At 40.8% G+C, this 12,883-nt stretch overlaps 1 protein-coding gene across 2 annotated transcripts in view; it reads right to left on the bottom strand.

Annotated features, from left to right (window-relative positions):
• The window catches only part of LOC137542294 (BPI fold-containing family B member 2-like), a 47,115-nt gene extending 38,443 nt beyond the window's left edge, over nt 1–8,672 (bottom strand). Inside the window, exon 1 of one of the 2 annotated variants that reach the window (XM_068264100.1) lies at nt 8,533–8,672. The gene's annotated coding sequence lies outside the window, so the exon portion shown is untranslated. Of the gene's footprint in view, nt 1–8,182; nt 8,309–8,532 lie in introns of those variants that run through there. The other variant, XM_068264101.1, reaches the window with a different exon arrangement.
• Nucleotides 8,673–12,883: the final 4,211 nt, after the last annotated feature.

Raw genomic sequence — 12,883 nt, forward strand, 5'->3', positions numbered from 1 at the left:
AGAGTGGTATTGAAAGATCCTCCAACAGCAACTTTTTCCAACTATCCAACAACAGTTTGGAGAAGAACAAGGGAGCACCATGCCATAAGGCCAAAGCCATAACTAAGTGGGTCCATGGCCAGGAAACCCCCTAGACTTTAAACCAAATAAGAACATGTCAATCCACAAGAGTCAAGAGGACCACCCCATACACACACACACACACACACACACACACACACACACAAATAAATTCTGACAAATTCCGAGCATTGCTTATGAAAGAATGGGTTGTAGACTATTACTAAATTATTTTACGGGGGAATCATCAATATATGCAGCATTAGAAGCAGGAATCAATAACGTTTCAGGTAATAAAACTCCAAGTCTAATAATGATGCAAAAGATATGGAACCGCCTGCGTACTATGCAAGAGATTAAAGGGGTAACAATATATACTCCATTAAGTAAAAATGAAAGGTTGACAGAAATAACAAACTTAGCATTTTTACAGAATTGGGCAAGAGGGGGAATTTATTCAATAGACAAAATTCTGATGGGGGGGGGGGGGGGAGCCTTAAAACCCTTGCCAGATATACTACAATTAATGGGGGGGAAATTAAGCACGCCTATGCTAAAATATCAATATCTTCAACTTTCCCATGTGTTACAGAAGCAAAAGCTTACTCACTCTCTGGAGCTTAATCCCTCCCCCATATATAATTTAATAGCACAAAACTGCGAAAGGAGGGGTTTTATTTCATCCAGTTATGCTATGATACTTGGTCAATTTTTGAAGAAGTACCCTCTCAAATGCTATACGGAGTGGGCTCAAGATCTAGAGGAATTGTCAGAGGAAGACTGGGAGGAGATATTGCAGGCGACTCCAATGGTGTCGTTGAATGCCTCTCAAAAATTATCCCAATTAAATATTATTCATAGGAATGTATTAACCCCTAAAAGAATGTATACAATGCGGTGTCGGGAAGACCCAATATGTCCAAGATGTAAAAGAGACCAGGGAGATCTACTCCACATGCTGTGGAATTGCCCTAAACTTCAGAGGTACTGGAGTGAGGTGCTAGACATAGTCGATATTGTTTCAAAGCAAAAAACTATAAGAACTCCCCAATCCTGTGTATTGGGACTGTTGGTAGGGATGGGAAATCAAGAACCACTGCAAATAATGCTTCAACGGCTATTGTTTCAAGCAAAAAAACGTATCTTAGTTATGTGGAAAGACTCGAATCCACCCACAGTCAACATGTGGATAAAACAAGTAAATTCAAATATAAAATTAGAAAGATTAATATACGCACATAGAGGGGCTTCAAGTAAATTTGAAAAAATTTGGGTTGGCTGGTTAGACACCCCAGGTCTAGCGGAATTCTCTATGATACAGGATAGATTATTAGGAGTAGTGGGTTAAGGATGAAGGGGGGCAGGGGTAATATACAGGGAAAGGGTGTGTTGGATAAGATCCTCTTTTACTCTAACAGAGGGAAAGATATACCTTAAATGTCTCAAACTGTATTTCATGATATATGATGTATAGAAATGCATGGTTGTGCAATTATAAGATGCCCTGTTTCTCCCCGTGAATGGGGTACTATCTGGCTGCTGTATAGTGGATTGTGATATGTTAGGTCTATAATTGTTATGTGTTCCTTTAATGTTTTAATAAAGGCTGATTTTAAAAAAAAAGAATGGGTTACCATCAATCACGATTTGGCCCAGAAGATAATTGACAGCATGCACAGGGAATTGCAGAGGTCTTGAACAGAAGGGCCATTGCTGCAAGCATTAACTCTTTGCAGAAACTAGATGTAATTGTCAATAAAAGCCTTTGAAACCTATGAAATGCTTGTAATTATAATTCAACACACCACAGAAACAACTGACATGAAGATCTAAAAACACTGAAGCAGCTAACTTTTGAACATGGCTGTAGATGAAAAAGTTTAAAACAGTTTAAAAATGCATGGTAAGTAATGGCTTACCTCCACTGAAGACTACTGGCATGAGCTCAAAGGATGTACAGTGCTGCCGATAAGTATTCACACCCCTGGCAAATTGGTTTCACAGTGGGACGTTAAAGTCCCACGTTACAGCAGCCAGTAACGCAGCCTATCTCACAGCAATGAAAAATCAATGTGCTGTTCACAGTGCACACATTGCGTTAGGGTATAACGCTGCACGTTAAATGAAAGTGCAGCATGCTGTACGTTATACCCCTATAGAGCTGCATTAGATTGTTTGCACATGCTCAGTGACTAGCCACATGGCTAATTAATATTCACTGCACTGTGGTGACTCATGGTGGAACTCGTAGTGTTGTCTGGATCATGAACGAATCGTTCATTTGATCTGGATCTTTTTTGTGAGTCGAATCATCCGGATCATCACAATTAAAGATTCGGTTCACAGTGGATGTCTGTCTGAAGAAACAGGAACATACAGAATGTACAGTGCAGGGAAAGTCCTGTCTTACTAGTCATTTCACCCTCAGTCTGCTTCCCTAGTAAAATGATTCAAATGATTTGGTTCAAAGATCCGGATCTTTCCAATGATCCGATTCGAATGATCCGAATCCTTAAAAAGGTCTGGATTTCCCATCACTATCCTGGAGCAGCTGTTTTGAGAGCCGCATAACGCAGCTTAATCTGACGTCCAACTTCAACACCACCATGCGTTGCGTTAGGGGCACGTTATGCGACCTTAACGTCCCCTAAAACGCAACGTCTTGGTGGGAAAGAGGCCTAAAGTTACGTTTATTCAATCAGCAAATCTCTGTTTGACGGGAAATTACATAGGTGTCTCCCAAAAGATAATAAGACGATGAACAAAAGGCATTATTGTGAAAAAAAAAGTTTTCTCAGCTTTTATTTACATTTGAGAAAAAAAGTGTCTAGTCCAAAATTATTCATAGCCTTCTCAATTGGCTAATATAGCAATCAAAGGTTTCCTATAATTGCAGTTATTTTATAGTTATTTATAGTTACAGGTATTTTTGCCCATTCATTTTCAGCAATGACCTCCAAATATTTCAGGTTGGAGGGTCTACTTGACATCACCCTCATCTTTAGCTCCCTCCACAGATTCTCATCTGGATTCAAGTCAAGACTCTGGCTGGGCCACTCCAAAACGTTAATGTTGTTGTCTGCTAACCATTTCTTCACCACTTTTGCTGTGTGTTTTGGGTCATTGTCATGCCAAGGCAAAGTTTCTCTGCAGAATGCCTGATGTTGTTGTTGAGAATCGTCATGTATTGCCCTTTTTGCTGCTATGCAACTGTGACTTCTTGCGGTGATCTCTTTCTCATTCTCTATATTCTTGGAGGTTACTGCTAACCACCAAGGACAACACCCTTAGCCTTTTATTGAGGCTTATTTGATTGTTAACGCTGTTATTGGTATTTCAATAAGACTTCTCGAGTGGATGAGAAAGCCCCGATATGAAAATAAACTTATGAAATGATTAAAGTTAAATAGAACATAGAACAAAGTCTCATGTTTTTGTTGTTAGTTTAAGGGCTTAATTATAAGGCCCTTTAAAGTTTCCAGCACTTAAAGGACACATCTGAGCGAAAAAAAAAAACAAGATCTACTTACCTGGGGCTACCTCCAGCCCTTTGCAGCCTATCTGTCCTTAGCCACTGCACCAGTGTCCCCAGATGCCCTCCGTTGTAGATGCCGACCTCCCCAGGTTGGCACCTACTGCGCCTGTGCCACTTACGATCCCGTAGCTGGGAGGATTCTGCACAGGCGCAGTACTTCAAGCTACGCGAGCATGATCTCGAGTAGCGCCGACGCACACTTGTGCAGGCAAAGTAGATGCAACGGAGGGGATCTGGGTACACTGGTGCTGCAACGAAGGACAGATAGGCTGCCAGGGGCTGGAGGAAGCCCCAGGTAAGTAGATTTTTTTTTGCTCGGACCTGTCCTTTAAACCTTATCAGAAGCCTTTTCCCACTCAGATAAAGCCCTTTTGGCTTTTATTTACTTTTCAGGAAGTGACTGATTTTGACAAGTTTATTTGCATAAATAACAACTCTAGTTTTTTAACACTTGCTGTCCTGAAAAAGGGGGAACTCCAAAGGGACTCCAGAAAATTTCTAATTAGGATAATACTACTGTATATGTACCTATGCTTATCTCATCATGTCATTTCTGGTGTGCTTTACCAGGTGCAGACAGCTCATGTTAAAGTACACCTGAAGTGAGAGGCATATATAAATCAATAGGAGACATTGGCAGCGTAGTCTATTGCAGGTAGTCAATTCGTGTGCAGCCCCTGGAAGCGCTGCTAATGTCTCCTGCTGTACAAAACTCATGTAAGTATACTTATTGCTAGCTGCATCCATGCATCAATCTGCATTCAAATTATAGATTAGGACTAGTACATGATTTGCATCTGATTTGCATTCAAGGCATGTATTTAGCCCTGTGGGGCTCTGCATGCCTCTGTTGGTCTACAATTCAGTTGCAGCCTATGAGCGCTGTCATTTGTTTGATGTCTATATATAAATCAATAATAATTATGAGACTAATAAGTAGAAGTTCAGAAGAACTGGGTATTTCCTAATAACTCTTGCAAGACAAGTATATAATTACTTATAAAAAAAAAAAAAAACTGTGCGTTCCGGAAAATGAATTTTAATCCTCTCTCCAAAATCTCTGAATAAAAGATGTGTATGCATGGGAAGGTTTGATTACCATACTATCTACATGAGGTATGACAAGTACTTGGTAAATCTTTAAAAAAGGAAGTATTAAATGACATGTCTATCACCAACCAAGCATACTGCTGTTCTTTTCTTAACCCAGATCCGTACACAGTGGTACTATGCTAAAAGAAAGCAATTCTGCACAATAAGCTAAAGAATGACTTAATAGGAATAATAATAAAGGCAGCCAAGTAAAATGCTAGCACCCCCCCCCCCCACCCCCAATTTTTGAAAAGCGAGCTCCCCTTAAAATGATTATTCTTTCTAAATCCTACCCAACCCTATCCTCGGCCTGCTGCACCTTCAAATTAGTGTTACATGCACAACCAGTTATTATAAAGAGCTCTAACCAGTCCTATAGAAATGTCCCCAATGATGGTTTCACAGTCCTTTACTTCTGTTTTGGCCCACACATTGCACCTTATCTAGATAGGCCCTCTCGTTTCACCTCATCCAGACAAAACCTCAGAAAAGGAGGACAACCATAGCATAGTCAGTTTGTACAATATTTCCAGGATCTGCCACCACGACAAAAAAGGTACCTTACTGTATGTGCAAGAATTTTTAAATCAGGATGATACCATTTATTGGCTAACTAAAAATGAATAAAATAAGCAAGCTTTCGGCCTTGCAGCCTTTGTCTGGCTTATATCCTGTTAGTTTGCAAACTGGTGGTACAGACAGCTTATATACATGCAACATCAAAAGGGAAAACAGATATTTTTTTCCAAGCATAAATACATGTCATTAAGATGCCTTAATTCACACAGACCATCGACCTGGGGTTAGAGGTTGTAAGCCAAGATAAGAATCCTTGTTTACTCCCTGCTCACATACCTGGGAGTTAGACTGACACAGAGGTATCGTAAATTCTTAGTTCACAAGTTCAGCTATAACGGCTGAGAAAAGTTCAAATGTCATCAGTCTCATACCAATATAGAAAGTTGTTGTCCTTATTCAAACCGTTCTTCACAGCCTCGAACCAATTTATAAATTTTGTTTCTGCTATTAATCGATCATTTGACGTTTTGAAGCCACCCTTCAGGGCAGTGACACGAAGATCATCCATGCTGTATCCGTTGGACCGAAAGTGTGTAGCAACTGGGAGCCCAGATTTGGTATCTTTAATAGTGTGCCTGTGTCCATTCATATGTTTGCGCAGAGTATGTCCAGTTTCTCCCACGTACATAACATTGGGGCATTTAGCACACATGATCAGATACACCAGATTTGTGGAACCACAGGAAAATGTACCTTGTACTCTGTACTCCTGTTGTGAACCTGGTATCATTACCCTGTCAGTGGAGTAAATGTGTCCGCAGGTCCCACATATTTTTTGTCGGCAGGGTGATGTTCCGTTTTGTTGAGGCCTATTCAAAGAACTCCTGACAATCATCTGTTTTAGATTGTGTGGTTGCCGATATGACAAGAGTGGAGGTTTAGGGAATATCTTTCTCAGTCTGTGATTCTTGTGTAAAATGGGATGAAGTTCCTTAGCAATCCTCCTTAAGATTTCCAGGTGTGGGTTGTAGGTGACAACCAAAGGGACACGTTCCTCTTTCTGGTTTTGCTTATATTTCAGGAGTTCAGTCCTGGGGATGTTGCTGGCTTTCCTGATTTGGGCCTCAGCCATAGGAGGACTGTAACCTTGTTTAATGAAAGTGTTCTTAAGGCGATCCAGGTGCTTGTCTCTGTCCATCCTGTCAGAACAAATCCGGTTGTACCTTATTGCTTGGCTGTAAATTATAGAGTTCTTAATGTGCTTAGGATGAAAACTGTCATATCTTAGGTATGTGGGATGGTCTGTAGGTTTGCGATACACAGAGGTTTGTATGTTGTTACCCCTGATGTATATGGTGGTGTCCAGAAAGGTAATCTCTGTGTGAGAGTAGGTAAGTTTCAATTTGATTGTAGGATGGAAGGCATTGAAGTTCCTGTGGAACTGGAGAAGATCATCCTCACTTGCGGACCAGATGATTAAAATATCATCAATGAAGCGGAAGTAGGCCATGGGTTTTATGCCACATGCATTGAGGTATTCCTCTTCGATTTTGGCCATGAAGAGATTTGCATACTGTGGTGCGAATTGCGAACCCATTGCCACGCCCATCTGCTGTAAATAGCAGGAGTACAGAGTACAAGGTACATTTTCCTGTGGTTCCACCAATCTGGTGTATCTGATCATGTGTGCTAAATGCCCCAATGTTATGTACGTGGGAGAAACTGGACAAACTCTGCAAAACTCTACAAACGTATGAATGGACACAGGCACACTATTAAAGATACCAAATCTGGGCTCCCAGTTGCTACACACTTTCGGTCCAATGGACACAGCATGGATGATCTTCGTGTCACTGCCCTGAAGGGTGGCTTCAAAACGTCAAATGATCGATTAATAGCAGAAACAAAATTTATAAATTGGTTCGAGGCTGTGCAGAATGGTTTGAATAAGGACAACAACTTTCTATATTGGTATGAGACTGATGACATTTGAACTTTTCTCAGCCATTATAGCTGAGGTTGTGAACTAAGAATTTACGATACCTCTGTGTCAGTCCAACTCCCAGGTATGTGAGCAGGGAGTAAACAAGGATTCTTATCTTGGCTTACAACATCTAACCCCAGGTCGATGGTCTGTGTGAATTAAGGCATCTTAATGACATGTATTTATGCTTGGAAAAAAATATCTGTTTTCCCTTTTGATGTTGCATGTATATAAGCTGTCTGTACCACCAGTTTGCAAACTAACAGGATATAAGCCAGACGAAGGCTGCAAGGCCGAAAGCTTGCTTATTTTATTCATTTTTAGTTAGCCAATAAATGGTATCATCCTGATTTAAAACTTCTTGCTTTTACTGATGGCTAACACGGTACAATACCCTACTGCTTACTGTATGTGGTATGTTGAACGGTTCACCAGCTTCCACCATTGTGTCCTGCAGCTACTACCTGAGCAAAAGGGCCGGACGTGGCCAGAGTGTGATGAAAGGAGACTTCTTCCATTTTAATTTAAGTGTTTTTTTACTTACTCTGAGAAGATAACGTTTACATATTTAATAAAATTGTTGGACTAGAGAGGATATTGATCATGCGCTCCCCACTCACCCTGTATTTGTAAAATGGCTTGCTGCCCTTAAAAAAATGTCAGACAACAATATCATACATAAAAAAAATGTAAGTCATAAAGAGCGCTTCCTTGGAAGAAACAGTCCGGCCCCAGATAAAATAATAAAAATGTCCACAATGCAAAATCAAATCCAAGGCCAGCTTCCGCTGCTTGCTGCTGGTGTGAATCTACCTTTCAATAATGCAATGTTCCTCCCAATCCAAATTGTACCTCAAAGACAGAACGTTATATAATAGTGCAAACTGTCATAAACCCGAAACCACCATCAGTGGTCATGGACATAACACCGTGTCTGCTATTTCGTTTACCTCAAGTTAAAGGTGCCCACCACCGGCAGGAATCATACTCACCTGACACAGTAGTTTCCAGGACTGTTAATAGTAGCTATAGCATATAACTTCCAAACTTGCTAGGCATCAGATGCTGGCTCTTATATATGTCTTACAAACTGAAAAGGCTTGAATAGTGTTAAACCATAAAAGATTTATTCCAATTAAAAGTAGTACTACTCATAAAACAGTAGGTAAAATGCGCATATCAGAAAGAGGATGTCGCCTCAAACTTCAAGCCACACCCAGATACATCATTTTTAAGGGTACTGAGCAGTGATTTGATAAAATATAGAAAACAAACCTTCCCTAAGGGAGGTTTATAAATAATGATGGCCATTGGGGGCAGGGGGGTGACAGGCATTACTTACCTTCGGGGGGCTGCTCCCTAGCCCCCAGTCTGTATGCACATTGCCATCTTGATACTCATTTTCAGAGCAAAAATCAAACAGTACTCTGTGAAGGTGTGTATCCCGAGTCACTGTGCTACAACTGGACAGAAGTGGGCTCCCCACACAGGAAGCACAATAATAAGGGGCACATTGCCAGGAACTGTTTTATTTGTTTATAAAAACTCTCAAGGCTTTTGAAAAGTTAGGTTTAATTTTGAAAGTTTTATACTCCTATACAAGGAAGTAATAAAAACATTCTGCCAAGAATTGTTTTATTTGTTACCAGGAACTGTTTTATTTGTTTATAAAAGTACTAATGGCTCCTGAAAAATTAGATTTCATTTGTGAAAGTTTATTACTCCTGCACAAAGATTAATAAAAACTCCTGCCAATAGTCTACAAAGTGCTTGCCTCTTGTATGTATGACAAATATCCAGCATAAAGAAAATGAGGCATGCGAAGACTGTAATCTATTTCTTTCAAGTTTTTTTTTATTTTTTTACATTTTTTGGTATGGTGCAGGGTGACGCAATGAAAGGATATGCAGAAGAGAGCCTCAAACACATATTAGTATATCCTCTTTATTGTATAAAAAGACAACTTGTTTCGTGGGCATCAATCCCACTTCTTCAGGTCAATGACCGGGCATGCTTTAATATGAAATCCCCCATACATTCTATTATCACCATTGCTGCATATGTTAAGGGGAGAAAGAAAAAAAGACATTTTTCAAAAACACTTTGTAGTTTTTGAGAAATTTTTAAAAAGGCAAAGGAAAATGGGTTTTAAACCTTTTTTTTTTAATACAGTTTAAAAACCATTTTTCCTTTTGGGTTTTTAAAATATATTATCTAAAAAACTACATGGTCTTTTTGGTGTCGATATGTATGGGAACTCTGCTATTAATTGCTGAAGTGGGCACAACTTGAAAATTAGAAAAAATATGGTTTCTGATTACATGTACAAACAACATTAATTACATTTCCTGAAATTTCACATTATGATTTCGTACCGCAACTGCAAATTGCTACATTCACAAAATCGCGATGACACCTTTTCTGGAAATCAACTGATTGTCATACTTGTAAGATGAATATCAGCAGAAATAATTTGCACTTTTATAATGATTGGCTTGTTTCCTTTGATCACTGATTCACTTGATAGTTATCTATCAAGTAGATAACACCGATAATTAGGTAACATCTTATTTATAAAGTAGTGATCATCGGATTTCCGCTTTATAAAAGGATAAATGGCATTCTCCATTTTGAAAGTGAAAAAATATGTTACTTGAGTGGGTCAGATTGCTGAACAGGGCGTTTTATTTCAAGTGCCTGTTCAACAGGGTTGCTGTTGATTGTGACTTTAAAAGAGTGAGATCTACAGCTACCATCTCCTCTTCACTGTCCCGGGGACGAGAGCTCTAGAGCTGATTCGCGGCTTAGATGTGCCTGCAAAGCCAATGCATCAATTATTAACCTCCTTGCCGGTTCAATTCCTCTGGCAAGGAGGCAGCGCTGGAGGTTTTTTTTAGTTTTTTTTTTAAATCATGTAGCGAGCCGAGGGCTTGCTACATGATAGCCGCTGAGCGGCGGCATCCCCCCACCCACTCCGATCGCCTTCGGCGATCAGAGTATGCAGGAAATCCTGTTGAGAACGGGATTTCCTGCAGGGCTTCCCCGGTCGCCATGGCGACGGGGCGGGATGACGTCACCGACGTCATGGACGTCGGGACGTCATAGGGAATCCCGATCCGCCCCTCAACGCTGCCTGGCACTGATTGGCCAGGCAGCGCAGGGGTCTGGGGCGGGGGGGAGCGGCTCGGCGCGGCGGATTGCGGCGGATCGGCGGCGAGCGGCGGCGATCGGAAGTTAAAAGCAGCTAGCAAAGTGCTAGCTGCTTGTAACAAAAAAAAATTATGCAAATCGGCCCAGCGGGGCCTGAGCAATCCTCCTGCGCAGGTTACCCCGAACTGAGTTCAGGATAACCGTCAAGGAGGTTAAGGGGTATAACTTTCTTGGGCTTCAACACTGTGGCCTCGATTCATAAAGGGCTGTGCCCTCCCAAAAAAAAATCAGGTCGTTAAAATACCACGTTTATCCCGGAAAAGCCGAGAACCGCCTGCTTTTACATGCTTCCCAAAGTCCACAAAGAGGTGAACCCAGGCAGGCCCATAATCTCAGTGAATGGAACTCTCACAGAGAATATCTCAGGGTGGTTGGAAAACATTTGAAGCCTCTAGTCTGTAAAAGACCCAGCTACATACAGGATACTACACACCTCCTGAACCAACTGGCAGCCATTGGCCCAGTGCCTGGAGGCACCATTCTTGCCACTATGGATGTAGAGTCTCTGTACACCAACATTCCCCACAATGATGGTATTGCGGCCTGTCGCAAATATCTTCAAGGTTTGGACACACCTATAAACTCAATTGCTGGACTAATGTGATTCGTTCTCACCCACAATTATTTCACTTTTGGGGAGGACCTCTATTTACAGCAAATGGGAGTGGCAATGGGCTCACGGTTTGCACCGCAGTACGCAAATCTCTTCATGGCAAAGATTGAAGAAGAATACCTGAATACTTGTCATATAAAACCCATGGCCTACTTCCGTTTTATCGACGACATCTTGATCATCTGGTCTGCAAGTGAGGAGGATCTTATCCAATTTCACAGGAACTTCAATGCCTTCCATCCCACAATCAAACTGAAATTGAGCTACTCTCACAGGGAGATTAACTTTCTTGACACCACCATATACATCAGAGAGAACAGCTTACAAACGTCCATGTACTGCAAACCGACGGATCGTCCCACATACCTCAGGTATGACAGTTTCCACCCCAAACATATAAAGAATTCCATAATTTACAGCCAGGCAATAAGATGCAATCGGATCTGTTCTGACAAGGATGACAAAGACAAACACCTGGATTACCTGAAGAAGAATTTCATAAAACAGGGATACAATCCTCTAATGGCTGAGACCCAAATCAAGAAAGCTAACAACATCCCTAGGACTCAGCTCCTGGAGTACAAGCAGAGCCAGGAAGAGAGCCGTGTCCCACTGGTAGTAACCTACAACCCACGCCTGGAAATCTTAAGAAAGATTGCAAAAGAACGTCATCCTGTTCTACACAGGGATCAGAGACTGAAAAAGATATTCCCTGAACCTCCCCTTCTAGCGTTCCGACAGCCACCCAATCTTAAGCAGATGATAGTGAGGAGTGCCTTAAATAGGCAAGAACAGAATGGAACATTCCCCTGCTGAGGGAAAAAGTGTGGGACCTGTAAACACATGCATTCCACTGACAGGATACTAATACCAGGTACACAACAGGAATACAAAGTACAAGGCACCTTTTCCTGTGACTCATCTAATGTGGTATACGTGATCATGTGTGCAAAATGCCCCAAAGGAATGTATGTGGGAGAAACAAGTCAACCACTGCGTGATCGCATGACACACCACAGATCCACTATTAACAGCAGGAAAAAGGATGTTGCAAAATATACTGATCTCCCAATACCAACACACTTTTGTTTACCTGGACACAGTTTAAGCGATTTTCGTGTCACTGTATTAATGGGTGGCTTCAAATCGGGAAACATGAGACTAACACCAGAAACTAAGTTTATACATTGGTTCAAAACTGTAGAAGATGGTTTAAACAAGGACTCTGACTTCTTGTGCTGGTACGATGGGTTTTGAATGCCACAATTCTTTTAATTTAAATTTTTCTATCTTTTCATTCATTTTTGTGCCATATGCTGTGTAAGATGGAATTCACTGTCACTATTCATTTTATTTGCTTTCAGGTGCTGGCTTTAAATGCCACAATTCCCTTAAGCTTAGAATTAATGGTGCATGTAACCAGGCCAGTTACCATTTGAATTCGGAATTTACGATGTCTCTTCATCACTAGAGTCTGCTTTATGTCATGTTGAGGATTCTATTGATCTTATCAATTTAGATAGGATGCCTGGGAAAGCCTCCTCAGTAACAGTTAAGGCATCTAATTACATTTATGTTTGCTAAAGAATGTTTCTCCTCTGTATGTCAGTGTATATAAGCTGTGTTTTTCAGTTTTGGTCAGGAACCAGTCCGACGAAGGCTTTTTATAAGTCGAAAGCTCACTGTTTATCCATCTCTAAGTTAGCCAATAAATGGTATCATCCTGATTCAAAACTTCTTGTATTTTTTTAGACTTTTGTTTGTTAATTCATAAAAATGTTCACAGGTGAGGTAGGAGTTAGGTAATTTACAGAAAACAATTGTCTTCAATTGACAAAAACCTGTTTGGTAACAGCAGAGCAGTATGGAG

The sequence above is a fragment of the Hyperolius riggenbachi genome, chromosome 12 (genome assembly GCF_040937935.1).
Source record: "Hyperolius riggenbachi isolate aHypRig1 chromosome 12, aHypRig1.pri, whole genome shotgun sequence".
NCBI classification, from domain to species: domain Eukaryota; kingdom Metazoa; phylum Chordata; class Amphibia; order Anura; family Hyperoliidae; genus Hyperolius; species Hyperolius riggenbachi.